The sequence below is a fragment of the Ambystoma mexicanum genome, chromosome 2q, assembly GCF_040938575.1.
Source record: "Ambystoma mexicanum isolate Mex_15411 chromosome 2q, UKY_AmexF1_1, whole genome shotgun sequence".
Lineage (NCBI taxonomy): Eukaryota > Metazoa > Chordata > Amphibia > Caudata > Ambystomatidae > Ambystoma > Ambystoma mexicanum.
The window spans coordinates 903,590,083-903,603,486 of NC_090924.1; positions in this window are offsets into that span (position 1 = coordinate 903,590,083).

Here is a 13,404-nt window from a genome sequence, read left to right on the forward strand (position 1 = left end):
CTCATTCCCACAGTTGTCCTGATGAAAATGGTACCTCACATGTGTGGGTGCATCTTACTGGGCGTAAAGGGAAAATACTAAACCACTGGTATCCCAAAAGGGTCTGGTAAGAGGACATTTTTAGGAATTTTGTTTTGCGAACAACCTACAGATTTGGTCCTGGGTTGTCGCAGCCAAAAAGGAAAACAGGGATCCCCATGCATTTCTGAACAGAAGACACCCGTGGCAATCCACAAAGGTCTGACCTGCGAGAATCATCCTCGAATGTATTACCCACAATGCCTGGCAAAGTCCAGAATTTAGGGAAACAACCATCATTTTTAGACATTTGCCCCAGGAAACAACAGAACATGCCAGCACCAACACATGTCCTATCTTCCCACGTTCCCAAAGGTGTCCCCACAAAAACGGTACCTTACATGTGTGGGTGCACCTACCTGGGCACAAAGGGCAAAGGCTGAACCACTGGTAGCCCAAAGGATTTGGGAAGAGGACATTTTAAGGATTTTGGTCTTGCGAACAACCTACAGATTTGGGCCTGGGGTGTCGCAGCCACAAGGAAAATAGGGAACGCCATCTATTTCTGAAAAGAAGACACCCGTGGCAACCCATAAAGTCCTGACTTGCATGAATCGCCCTAGAATTCCTTACCCACAATGCCCGGCAAAGTCCAGAATTTAGGGAAACAACCATAATTTTTAGACATTTGCCCCAGGAAACAACATAAACATGCAGGCACCAACACATGTCCTATCTTCCCACGTTCCCAAAGGTGTCACAACAAAAACGGTACCTCACATGTGTGGGTGTACCTACCTGGGCGCAAAGGGCAAAGGCTAAACCACTGGTATCCCAAAGGGTTTGGGAAGAGGACATTTTTAAGATTTTGGTCTTGCGAACAACCTACAGATTTGGGCCTGGGGTGTCGCAGCCACCAAGGAAAATAGGGCACCCCATCCATTTCTGAAAAGAAGACACCCGTGGCAACCCACAAAGGTCTGATTTGCGTGAATCGCCCTAGAATTCATTACCCACAATGCCCAGCAAAGTCCAGAATTTTGGGTGAAAAAAACAATTTTCAGACATTTGCCAGCAGGAAACCACAAAAACAAGACGGCAAAAACACATATAGTACCTTCTCTCGTTACCACAGTTGTCCTGACAAAAATGGTACCTCACATGTGTGGATGCATCTTCCTAGGCACAAAAGGAAAATACGAAACCACTGGTATCCCAAAGGGTTTGGGAAGAGGACATTTTTAGGAATTTTGTCTTGTGGACAACCTACAGATTTGGGCCTGGGGTGTTGCAGCCATCAAGGAAAACAGGGAACTCCATGCCTTTCTGAAAAGAAGACAATTGTGGGAATACACAGAGGTCTGACTTGCGCAAATCGCCCTAGAGTTTATTACCACAATGCCCGACAAAGAACAGATTTTAGGGGGAAAACAAAATGTTCAGACATTTGCCACTAGGAAACCACTGAAACATGCCAGCAACAACAGATGTACTACCTTCCCTTGTTCCCGCAGGTGTCCGGATGAAAATGGTACCTCACATGTTTGGGTACATATACCTGAGCACAAAGGGAACATACTAAACCACTGGTATCCCAAAGGGTTTGGGAAGAGGATATTCTTAGGATTTTGCTCTAGTGGACAACCTACAGAATTGGGCCTGGGGTACTGCAGCCATCAAGGAAAACATGGAACTCCATGCATTTCTGAAAAGGAGACACCCGTGGGAATCCACAGAGGTCTAACTTGCACGAATCGCCCTAGAATTTATTACCTTAAATGCCCAGCAAAGTCCAGAATTTAGGGGGAAAAACACATTTTCAGACATTTACCAGCAGGAAATCATTGACTCATGCCGGCATCAACACATACAGTACCTTGCCTCATTCCCACAGTTGTCCTGATGAAAATGGTACCTCACATGTGTGGGTGCATCTTACTGGGCGTAAAGGGAAAATACTAAACCACTGGTATCCCAAAAGGGTCTGGTAAGAGGACATTTTTAGGAATTTTGTTTTGCGAACAACCTACAGATTTGGTCCTGGGTTGTCGCAGCCAAAAAGGAAAACAGGGATCCCCATGCATTTCTGAACAGAAGACACCCGTGGCAATCCACAAAGGTCTGACCTGCGAGAATCATCCTCGAATGTATTACCCACAATGCCTGGCAAAGTCCAGAATTTAGGGAAACAACTACCAATTTCAGACACTTGCCCGAGGAAACCACAGAAACACGTCGGCAACAACACATGTCCTACCGTCCCACGTTCCCAAAGGTGTCCCTACAAAAACGGTACCTCACATGTGTGGGTGCACCTACCTGGGCGCAAAGGGCAAAGGCTAAACCTCTGGTATCCCAAAGGGTTTGGGAAGAGGACATTTTAAGAATTTTGGTCTTGCGAACAACCTACAGATTTGGGCCTGGGGTGTCGCAGCCACCAAGGAAAATAGGGAACCCCCTCCATTTCTGAAAAGAAGACACCTGTGGCAACCCATAATGGTCTGACTTGCGTGAATCCCCCTAGAATTTATTACCCACAAGGCCCGGCAAAGTCCAGAATTTAGGGAAACAACCATCATTTTTAGACATTTGCCCCAGGAAACAACAGAAACACTTCGGCAACAACACATGTCCTACCGTCCCACGTTCCCAAAGGTGTCACAACAAAAAACAGTACCTCACATGTGTGGGTTCACCAACCTGGGCACAAAGGGAAAAGCCAAAACCACTGGTATCCCAAAGGGTTTGGGAAGATGACATTTTTAGATATTTTGTCTTGTGGACAACCTACAGATTTGGGCCTGGGGTGTTGCAGCCATCAAGGAAAACAGGGGAGTCCATGCCTTTCTGAAAAGGAGACACCCGTGGAAATCCACAGAGGTGTAACTTGCACGAATCGCCTTAGAATTTATTACCTAAAATGCCCAGCAAAGTCCAGAATTTAGGGGGAAAAACACATTTTCAGACATTTACCAGCGGGAAATCACTGACAGGTGCCGGCAAGAACACATACAGTACCTTGCCTCATTCCCACAGTTGTCCTGATGAAAATGGTACCTCACATGTATGGGTGCATCTTACTGGGCGTAAAGGGAAAATACTAAACCACTGGTATCCCAAAGGGTTTGGTAAGAGGACATTTTTAGGAATTTTGTTTTGCGAACAACCTACAGATTTGGTCCTGGGTTGTCGCAGCCAAAAAGGAAAACAGGGAACCCCATGCATTTCTGAACAGAAGACACCAGTGGCAACCCATAAAGGTCTGACTTGCATGAATCGCCCTGGAATTCATTACCCACAATGCCCGGCAAAGTCCAGAATTTAGGTAAACAACCATCATTTTTAGACATTTGCCCCAGAAAACAACAGAAGCATGCCAGCACCAACACATGTCCTATCTTCCCACGTTCCCAAAGGTGTCACAACAAAAACTGTACCTCACATATGTGGGTGCACCTACATGGGCGCAAAGGGAAAAGGCTAAACCACTGGTATCCCCAAGGGTTTGGAAAGAGGATATTTTTAGGATTTTGGTCTTGTGGACAACCTACAAATTTGGGCCTGGGGTGTCATAGCCAGCAAGGAAAACTGGGAACTCCTTGCATTTCTGAAAAGAAGACACCCGTGGGAATCCATAAAGGTCTGACTTGAAGAAAATCGCCTAGAATTTATTACCCACAAAGCCCAGCAACGTACAGAATTTATGGGAAAAAACTAAATTTTCAGACATTTGCCCCCAGGAAACCACTGAAACATGCAGGCAACTACACGTGTTGTACCTTCTACTTTCCCACAGGTGTCCCTACAAAAACGGTGCCTCACATGTGTGGGTTCACCTACCTGGGCACAAAGGGAAAAGCCAAAACCACTGGTATCCCAAAGGGTTTGGGAAGAGGACATTTTTCGGAATTTTGTCTTGTGGACAACCTACAGATTTGGGCCTGGGGTGTTGCAGCCATCAAGGAAAACAGGGGAGTCCATGCCTTTCTGAAAAGAAGACAATTGTGGGAATACATAGAGGTCTGACTTGCGCAAATCGCCCTAGAGTTTATTACGACAATGCCCGACAAAGAACAGAATTTAGGGGGAAAACAATATTTTCAGACATTTGCCACTAGGAAACCACTGAAACACGCCAGCAACAACACATGTTGTACCTTCTACTTTCCCACAGGTGTCCCTCCAAAAACGGTACCTCACATTTGTGGGTGCACCTACCTGGGCACAAAGAGCAAAGGCTAAACCACTGGTAGCCCAAAGGATTTGGGAAGAGGACATTTTAAGGATTTTGGTCTTGCGAACAACCTACAGATTTGGGCCTGGGGTGTCGCAGCCACCAAGGAAAATAGGGCACCCATCCATTTCTGAAAAGAAGACACTTGTGGGAATACACAGAGGTCTGACTTGCACGAATCGCCCTAGAATTTATTACCTTAAATGCCCAGCAAAGTGCAGAATTTAGGGGGAAAAACACATTTTCAGACATTTATAAGCAGGAAATCACTGAAACATGCTGGCAACAACACATATAGTACCTTGCCTCAATCCCACAGTTGTCCTGATGAAAATGGTACCTCACACGAGTGGGTGCATCTTCCTGGGCGTAAAGGGAAAATACTAAACCACTGGTATCCCAAAGGGTTTGGGAAGAGGACATTTTTAGGAATTTTGTCTTGTGGACAACCTACAGATTTGGGCCTGGGGCGTTGCAGCCATCAAGGATTACAGGGAAGTCCATGCCTTTCTGAAAAGAAGACACTTGTGGGAATACACAGAGGTCTGACTTGCGCAAATCACCCTAGAGTTTATTATCACAATGCCCGACAAAGTACAGAATTTTGGGGGAAAACAATATGTTTAGACATTTGCCACTAGGAAACCACCGAAACACGCCAGCAACAACACATGTTGTACCTTCTACTTTCCCACAGGTGTCCCTCCAAAAACGGTACCTCACATGTGTGGGTGCACCTACCTGGGTACAAAGGGCAAAGGCTAAACCACTGGTAGCCCAAAGGATTTGGGAAGAGGACATTTTAAGGATTTTGGTCTTGCGAACAACCTACAGATTTGGGCCTGGGGTGTCGCATCCACCAAGGAAAATAGGGCACCCCATCCATTTCTGAAAAGAAGACACCCGTGGCAACCCATAAAGGTCTGACTTACGTGAATCGCCCTAGAATTCATTACCCACAATGCCCGGCAAAGTCCAGAATTTAGGGAAACAACAATAATTTTTAGACATTTGGCCCAGGAAACAACAGAAACATGCCAGCACCAACACATGTCCTATCTTCCCACGTTCCCAAAGGTGTCACAACAAAAACTTTACCTCACATGTGTGGGTGCACCTACCTGGGCGCAAAGGGAAAAGGCTAAACCACTGGTATCCCCAACGGTTTGGAAAGAGGATATTTTTAGGATTTTGGTCTTGTGGACAACCTACAAATTTGGGCATGGGGTGTCACAGCCAGCAAGGAAAACTGGGAACTCCATGCATTTCTGAATAGAAGACACCCGTAGGAATCCATAAAGGTCTGACTTGAACAAATCGCCTAGAATTTATTACCCATAATGCCCGGCAATGTACAGAATTTATGGGAAAAAACTAAATTTTCAGACATTTGCCCCCAGGAAACCACTGAAACATGCAGGCAACAACAGATGTACTACCTTCCCTTGTTCCTGCAGGTGTCCCGATGAAAATGGTACCTCACATGTTTGGGTGCATATACCTGAGCACAAAGGGAAAATACTAAACCACTGGTATCCCAAAGGGTTTGGGAAGAGGATATTTTTAGGATTTTGCTCTAGTGGACAACCTACAGATTTGGGCCTGGGGTGTTGCAGCCATCAAGGAAAACAGGGAACTCCATGCATTTCTGAAAAAGAGACACATGTGGGAATCCACAGAGGTCTAACTTGCACGAATCGCCCTAGAATTTATTACCTTAAATGCCCAGCAAAGTGCAGAATTTAGGGGGAAAAACACATTTTCAGACATTTATAAGCAGGAAATCACTGAAACATGCTGGCAACAACACATATAGTACCTTGCTTCAATCCCACAGTTGCCCTGATGAAAATGGTACCTCACACGAGTGGGTGCATCTTCCTGGGCGTAAAGGGAAAATACTAAACCACTGGTATCCCAAAGGGTTTGGGAAGAGGACATTTTTAGGAATTTTGTCTTGTGGACAACCTACAGATTTGGGCCTGGGGTGTTGCAGCCATCAAGGAGTACAGGGAAGTCCATGCCTTTCTGAAAAGAAGACACTTGTGGGAATACACAGAGGTCTGACTTGCGCAAATCGCCCTAGAGTTTATTATCACAATGCCCGACAAAGAACAGAATTTAGGGGGAAAACAATATGTTTACATTTGCCACTAGGAAACCACTGAAACACGCCAGCAACAACACAGGTTGTACCTTCTACTTTCCCACAGGTGTCCCCACAAAAACGGTACCTCACATGTGTGGGTGCACCTACCTGGGCACAAAGGGCAAAGGCTAAACCACTGGTAGCCCAAAGGATTTTGGAAGAGGACATTTTAAGGATTTTGGTCTTGCGAACAACCTACAGATTTGGGCCTGGGGTGTCGCAGCCACCAAGGAAAATAGGACACCCCATCCATTTCTGAAAAGAAGACACCAGTAGAAACCCATAAAGGTCTGACTTGTGTGAATCGCCCTAGAATTTATGACCTTAAATGCCCAGCAAAGTCCAGAATTTAGGGGGAAAAAAACAATTTTCAGACATTTGCCAGCAGGAAACCACCGAAACATGACGGCAAAAACACATATAGTACCTTCTCTCGTTACCACAGTTGTCCTAACGAAAATGGTACCTCACAAGTGTGGGTGCATCTTCCTGAGCACAAAAGGAAAATACCAAACCACTGGTATCCCAAAGGGTTTGGGAAGAGCACATTTTTAGGAATTTTGTCTTGTGGACAACCTACAGATTTGGGCCTGGGGTGTTGCAGCCATCAAGGAAAACAGGGAACTCCATGCCTTTCTGAAAAGAAGACAATTGTGGGAATACACAGAGGTCTGACTTGCGCAAATCGCCCTAGAGTTTATTACCACAATGCCCGACAAAGAACAGAATTTAGGGGGAAAACAATATGTTTAGACATTTGCCACTAGGAAACCACTGAAACACGCCAGCAACAACACATGTTGTACCTTCTACTTTCCCACAGGTGTCCCCACAAAAACGGTCCTTCACATGTGTGGGTGCACCTACCTGGGCACAAAGGTCAAAGGCTAAACCACTGGTAGCCCAAAGGATTTGGGAAGAGGATATTTTTAGGATTTTGCTCTAGTGGACAACCTACAGATTTGGGCCTGGGGTGTTGCAGCCATCAAGGAAAACAGGGAACTCCATGCCTTTCTGTAAAGAAGACAATTGTGGGAATACACAGAGGTCTGACTTGCGCAAATCGCCCTAGAGTTTATTACCACAATGCCCGACAAAGAACATATTTTAGGGGCAAAACAAAATGTTCAGACATTTGCTACTAGGAAAACACTGAAACATGCCAGCAACAACAGATGTACTACCTTCCCTTGTTCCCGCAGGTGTCCGGATGAAAATGGTACCTCCCATGTTTGGGTACATATACCTGAGCACAAAGGGAAAATACTAAACCACTTGTATCCCAAAGGGTTTGGGAAGAGGATATTTTTGGGATTTTGCTCTAGTGGACAACCTACAGATTTGGGCCTGGGGTGCTGCAGCCATCAAGGAAAACAGGGAACTCCATGCATTTCTGAAAAGGAGACACCTGTGGGAATCCACAGAGGTCTAACTTGCACAAATCGCCCCAGAATGTATTACCTTAAATGCCCAGCAAAGTCCAGAATGTAGGGGGAAAAACACATTTTCAGACATTTACCAGCAGGAAATCACTGACACATGCAGGCAACAACACATACAGTGCTTTGCCTCATTCCCACAGTTGTCCTGATGAAAATGGTACCTCACATGTGTGGGTGCATCTTACTGGGCGTAAAGGGAAAATACTAAACCACTGGTATCCCAAAAGGGTTTGGTAAGAGGACATTTTTAGGAATTTTGTTTTGCGAACAACCTACAGATTTGGTCCTGGGTTGTCGCAGCCAAAAAACAAAACAGGAAACCCCATGCATTTCTGAACAGTAGACACCCGTGGCAATCCACAAAGGTCTGACCTGCGAGAATCATCCTAGAATGTATTTCCCACAATGCCTGGCAAAGTCCAGAATTTAGGGAAACAACTACCATTTTCAGAAACTTGCCCGAGGAAACCACAGAAACACGTCGGCAACAACACATGTCCTACCGTACCACGTTCCCAAAGGTGTCACAACAAAAAACAGTACCTCACATGTGTGGGTTCACCTACCTGGGCACAAAGGGAAAAGCCAAAACCACTGGTATCCCAAAGGGTTTGGGAAGAGGAAATTTTTAGGATTTTGGTCTTGCGAACAAGCTACAGATTTGGGCCTGGGGTGTCGCGGTCATCAAGGAAAACAGGGAACTCCATGCCTTTCTGAAAAGAAGACAATTGTGGCAATACACAGAGGTCTGACTTGCGCAAATCGCCCTAGAGTTTATTACCACAATGCCCGACAAAGAACAGATTTTAGGGGGAAAACAAAATGTTCAGACATTTGCCACTAGGAAACCACTGAAACACGCCAGCAACAACACATGTTGTATCTTCTACTTTCCCTCAGGTGTCCCCACAAAAACGGTACATCACATGTGTGGGTGCACCTACCTGGGCGCAAAGGGCAAAGGCTAAACCTCTGGTATCCCAAAGGGTTTGGGAAGAGGACATTTTAAGAATTTTGGTCTTGTGAACAACCTACAGATTTGGGCCTGGGGTGTCGCAGCCACCAAGGAAAATAGGGCACCCCATCCATTTCTGAAAAGAAGACACCTGTGGCAACCCATAAAGGTCTGACTTGCGTGAATCGCCCTAGAATCCATTACCTACAATGCCCGGCAAAGTCCAGAATTTAGGGAAACAACCATCATTTTTAGACATTTGCCCGAGGAAACAACAGAAACATGCAGGCACCAACACATGTCCTATCTTCACACGTTCCCAAAGGTGTCACAACAAAAACTGTACCTCACATGTATGGGTGCACCTACCTGGGCGCAAAGGGCAAAGGCTAAACCACTGGTATCCCAAAGGATTTGGGAAGAGGACATTTTTAGGATTTTGGTCTTGTGGACAACCTACAGATTTGGGCCTGGGGTGTCGCAGCCACCAAGGAAAATAGGGCACCCCATCCATTTCTGAAAAGAAGACACCCGTGGCAACCCATAAAGGTCTGACTTGTGTGAATCGCCCTAGAATGTATTACCTTAAATGCCCAGCAAAGTCCAGAATTTATGGGGAAAAACACAATTTTCAGACATTTGCCAGCAGGAAACCACGGAAACATGACGGCAACAACACATGTAGTACCTTCTCTTGTTACCACAGTTGTCCTGACAAAAATGGTTCCTCACATGTGTGGGTGCATCTTCCTGGGCACAAAAGGAAAATATTAAACCACTGGTATCCCAAAGGGTTTGGGAAGAGTACATTTTTAGGAATTTTGTCTTGTGGACAACCTACAGATTTGGGCCTGGGATGTCGCAGCAACCAAGGAAAATTGGGAACCCCATCCATTTCTGAAAAGAAGACACCCGTGGCAACCCATAAAGGTCTGACTTGCGTGAATCGCCCTAGAATTCATTACCCACAATGCCCGGCAAAGTCCAGAATTTAGGGAAACAACCATCATTTTTAGACATTTGCCCCAGGAAACAACAGAAGCATGCCAGCACCAACACATGTCCTATCTTCCCACGTTCCCAAAGGTGTCACAACAAAAACTGTACCTCACATATGTGGGTGCACCTACCTGGGCGCAAAGGGAAAAGGCTAAACCACTGGTATCCCCAAGGGTTTGGAAAGAGGATATTTTTAGGATTTTGGTCTTGTGGACAACCTACAAATTTGGGCCTGGGGTGTCATAGCCAGCAAGGAAAACTGGGAACTCCTTGCATTTCTGAAAAGAAGACACCCGTGGGAATCCATAAAGGTCTGACTTGAACAAAATTGCCTAGAATTTATTACCCACAATGCCCAGCAACGTACAGAATTTATGGGAAAAAACTAAATTTTCAGACATTTGCCCCCAGGAAACCACTGAAACATGCAGGCAACTACACATGTTGTACCTTCTACTTTTCCACAGGTGTCCCTACAAAAACGGTGCCTCACATGTGTGGGTTCACCTACCTGGGCACAAAGGGAAAAGCCAAAACCACTGGTATCCCAAAGGGTTTGGGAAGAGGACATTTTTCGGAATTTTGTCTTGTGGACAACCTACAGATCTGGGCCTGGGGTGTTGCAGCCATCAAGGAAAACAGGGGAGTCCATGCCTTTCTGAAAAGAAGACAATTGTGGGAATACACAGAGGTCTGACTTGCGCAAATCGCCCTAGAGTTTATTACCACAATGCCCGACAAAGAACAGAATTTAGGGGGAAAACAAAATGTTCAGACATTTGCCACTAGGAAACCACTGAAACACGCCAGCAACAACACATGTTGTACCTTCTACTTTCCCACAGGTGTCCCCACAAAAACAGTCCTTCACATGTGTGGGTGCACCTACCTGGGCACAAAGGGCAAAGGCTAAACCACTGGTAGCCCAAAGGATTTGGGAAGAGGACCTTTTAAGGATTTTGGTCTTGCGAACAACCTACAGATTTGGGCCAGGGGTGTCGCAGCCAGCAAGGAAAATAGGGCACCCATCCATTTCTGAAAAGAAGACACCAGTGGCAACCCATAAAGGTCTGACTTGTGTGAATCGCCCTAGAATTTATTACCTTAAATGCCCAGCAAAGTCCAGAATTTAAGGGGGAAAAAACAAGTTTCAGACATTTGCCAGCAGGAAACCACAAAAACAAGACGGCAAAAACACATATAGTACCTTCTCTCGTTACCACAGTTGTCCTGACAAAAATGGTACCTCACAAGTGTGGGTGCATCTTCCTGAGCACAAAAGGAAAATACCAAACCACTGGTATCCCAAAGGGTTTGGGAAGAGCACATTTTTAGGAATTTTGTCTTGTGGACAACCTACAGATTTGGGCCTGGGGTGTTGCAGCCATCAAGGAAAACAGGGAACTCCATGCCTTTCTGAAAAGAAGACAATTGTGGGAATACACAGAGGTCTGACTTGCGCAAATCGCCCTAGAGTTTATTACCACAATGCCCGACAAAGAACAGATTTTAGGGGGAAAACAAAATGTTCAGACATTTGCCACTAGGAAACCACTGAAACATGCCAGCAACAACAGATGTACTACCTTCCCTTGTTCCCGCAGGTGTCCGGATGAAAATGGTACCTCACATGTTTGGGTACATATACCTGAGCACAAAGGGAACATACTAAACCACTGGTATCCCAAAGGGTTTGGAAGAGGATATTCTTAGGATTTTGCTCTAGTGGACAACCTACAGATTTGGGCCTGGGGTACTGCAGCCATCAAGGAAAACATGGAACACCATTCATTTCTGAAAAGGAGACACCCGTGGGAATCCACAGAGGTCTAACTTGCACGAATCGCCCTAGAATTTATTACCTTAAATGCCCAGCAAAGTCCAGAATTTAGGGGGAAAAACACATTTTCAGACATTTACCAGCAGGAAATCATTGACTCATGCCGGCATCAACACATACAGTACCTTGCCTCATTCCCACAGTTGTCCTGATGAAAATGGTACCTCACATGTGTGGGTGCATCTTACTGGGCGTAAAGGGAAAATACTAAACCACTGGTATCCCAAAAGTGTCTGGTAAGAGGACATTTTTAGGAATTTTGTTTTGCGAACAACCTACAGATTTGGTCCTGGGTTGTCGCAGCCAAAAAGGAAAACAGGGAACCCCATGCATTTCTGAACAGAAGACACCCGTGGCAATCCACAAAGGTCTGACCTGCGAGAATCATCCTCGAATGTATTACCCACAATGCCTGGCAAAGTCCAGAATTTAGGGAAACAACTACCAATTTCAGACACTTGCCCCAGGAAACCACAGAAACACTTCGGCAACAACACATGTCCTACCGTCCCACGTTCCCAAAGGTGTCACAACAAAAAACAGTACCTCACATGTGTGGGTTCACCAACCTGGGCACAAAGGGAAAAGCCAAAACCACTGGTATCCCAAAGGGTTTGGGAAGATGACATTTTTAGGAATTTTGTCTTGTGGACAACCTACAGATTTGGGCCTGGGGTGTTGCAGCCATCAAGGAAAACAGGGGAGTCCATGCCTTTCTGAAAAGGAGACACCCGTGGGAATCCACAGAGGTGTAACTTGCACGAATCGCCTTAGAATTTATTACCTTAAATGCCCAGCAAAGTCCAGAATTTAGGGGGAAAAACACATTTTCAGACATTTACCAGCGGGAAATCACTGACAGATGCCGGCAAGAACACATACAGTACCTTGCCTCATTCCCACAGTTGTCCTGATGAAAATGGTACCTCACATGTATGGGTGCATCTTACTGGGCGTAAAGGGAAAATACTAAACCACTGGTATCCCAAAAGGGTTTGGTAAGAGGACATTTTTAGGAATTTTGTTTTGCGAACAACCTACAGATTTGGTCCTGGGTTGTCGCAGCCAAAAAGGAAAACAGGGAACCCCATGCATTTCTGAACAGAAGACACCCGTGGTAACCCATAAAGGTCTGACTTGCATGAATCGCCCTGGAATTCATTACCCACAATGCCCGGCAAAGTCCAGAATTTAGGGAAACAACCATCATTTTTAGACATTTGCCCCAGAAAACAACAGAAGCATGCCAGCACCAACACATGTCCTATCTTCCCACGTTCCCAAAGGTGTCACAACAAAAACTGTACCTCACATATGTGGGTGCACCTACATGGGCGCAAAGGGAAAAGGCTAAACCACTGGTATCCCCAAGGGTTTGGAAAGAGGATATTTTTAGGATTTTGGTCTTGTGGACAACCTACAAATTTGGGCCTGGGGTGTCATAGCCAGCAAGGAAAACTGGGAACTCCTTGCATTTCTGAAAAGAAGACACCCGTGGGAATCCATAAAGGTCTTACTTGAAGAAAATCGCCTAGAATTTATTACCCACAATGCCCAGCAACGTACAGAATTTATGGGAAAAAACTAAATTTTCAGACATTTGCCCCCAGGAAACCACTGAAACATGCAGGCAACTACACATGTTGTACCTTCTACTTTCCCACAGGTGTCCCTACAAAAACGGTGCCTCACATGTGTGGGTTCACCTACCTGGGCACAAAGGGAAAAGCCAAAACCACTGGTATCCCAAAGGGTTTGGGAAGAGGA